The sequence below is a fragment of the Elephantulus edwardii genome, unplaced genomic scaffold, assembly GCF_000299155.1.
Source record: "Elephantulus edwardii isolate Elephantulus edwardi_28Jun2011 unplaced genomic scaffold, EleEdw1.0 scaffold00416, whole genome shotgun sequence".
In the NCBI taxonomy this organism is placed as follows: Eukaryota; Metazoa; Chordata; class Mammalia; order Macroscelidea; family Macroscelididae; genus Elephantulus; species Elephantulus edwardii.
Genome location: NW_006400166.1, coordinates 311,223 through 313,000, shown reverse-complemented (window position 1 = coordinate 313,000; position 1,778 = coordinate 311,223). Strand labels below are relative to the sequence as shown.

Sequence of the window (1,778 nt, the reverse complement as noted above, 5' to 3'; positions counted from 1 at the left end):
TATACCACAGCTTCTCTACCCATTCGTTTGTTGATGGGCACTTAGGTTGTTTCCAACTCCCTGCTATTGTAAACAAAGCCGCGATAAACATGGGTATACATATATCTACTTGGATGTCATTTGTGGTCTCTTTAGGGTATATTCCCAGTAGTGGAATTGCTGGGTCAAATGGTATCTTTATTTGCAACAAAATGTTTTTGTTGAAGTCTTTGATATTCTGTAGCAAGTGCTTCAAGTCTTCCTCACTTTCAGCAACCAAAGTTGTGTCATCTGCATAGCAAAGGTTAGTGATGAGTTTTCCTCCTATCCTGATGCCACATTCTTCTTCATAGAGTACAGTGCCTCAAATAATCGTTTTAGCATACAGCTTGAATAGGTATGAAGAAAAGATACAACTCTGACAGACATCTTTCTTAATTTTAAACCATACAGAGTTCTCTTGCTCTGTTTGCATGACAGACTCTTCATCTAGGTATAGGTTTTGCACCAGCAAGCACAACTAAGTGTCCTGGAATTCCTATCCTCTAAATGTTAGCCATAATTTGTTATGATTCGCAGTCAAATGCCTTTGCATAGTCAATAAAGCACAAGCAAACATTCTCCTGGTAAATACTTTCAGCCTTACCAGAAAAACCTGTTCTGCCAACATTTTGGAATTGTGTTATAAACTGCTAGGCTTAAAATAATCATGTAATCACACTCACGAACTTCTTCAACATAACTGCTCCAGTTCTCCCTCTCTGACTTCTCTAATTGCCTTTCAACCAGACACCTACAAATTTTATAACCTTTTTAGGTCCCTTTCTAATGATACAAAAATGTGTCTAGGGAAGCAGCCATTTTCATTCTGTGCATATGAATGTTTCCAGTCCAGATCATCTCTATTCCTCAATAAACTTTCTTGCCTTTACCGTAGTGGACTGTGATGTACTTTATGACAGTATCAACACAACACTGCCCTGACATGACATTAGATTTTATCTGGAAAGATATTGTTTTCTTACTAAACTGTCTAGCTTAAGTATGTTTCCAGTTAGAGGCCTGAAAAAATAAACATATACAAATTTATCCCATTATTTGAAACTAAAACATTCCTATGAAACATTTTGTGAGTTGCAATGCCATAAAGCAATTATCATTAATTTATATGAAAAATTTTTTAACATTACCAGTCCCTTACAACTTCTATCAAATCATACATAAAACTAAAAACAGTATTAAAATATATAAGAGGACTGTGATAAATAGTCTACATAAAGTCATATACTATACAAAGTATAAAAGTCTACACAATCTACAAGAAGTAAAATAAAGGTAGTGTAGTTCCCAGAAAAGAAGCTTGGTGACACCACTCTTACTACCTGGGGTGTGAACTGTTTCTTTATGGCTCACTGTGAAAACAAGAACCAATAAATCTTTGTAAACGTGTAGAAGGAGGTCTTCCCTCCAAATCTCCTTTCATGCACAGAGGTCCATCCCTTTGGAGATGTAACTTTCCAATAAATCTATCATTACTATTTTACCCTTAAAAAGAAAAAAGTATAAGGAGGAGAGGAGCTAGGGCATGTTAATCTCTAAGTTTCTGGCCAGGAGAATCATAAAATGGAAACTGGGCGATCTTTGATGCAGAGGATGTGGAGATCTCAAAACAAAAAGAGATAAAAAGCAGGTCTTCAGATTCTGAACACTTATTTCTTTTTTTCCCCTATAATTATATTTTATTAATTTTCATAAACATTTACAGAGATTTTGGGTTTCCATTCATTCACCGCTGCACC

At 35.5% G+C, this 1,778-nt stretch overlaps 1 protein-coding gene across 1 annotated transcript in view; it reads right to left on the bottom strand.

The window, feature by feature from the left end:
* The window catches only part of DZANK1 (double zinc ribbon and ankyrin repeat domains 1), a 180,682-nt gene that overhangs the window by 68,971 nt on the left and 109,933 nt on the right, over nt 1-1,778 (bottom strand). The window lies entirely within an intron of this gene.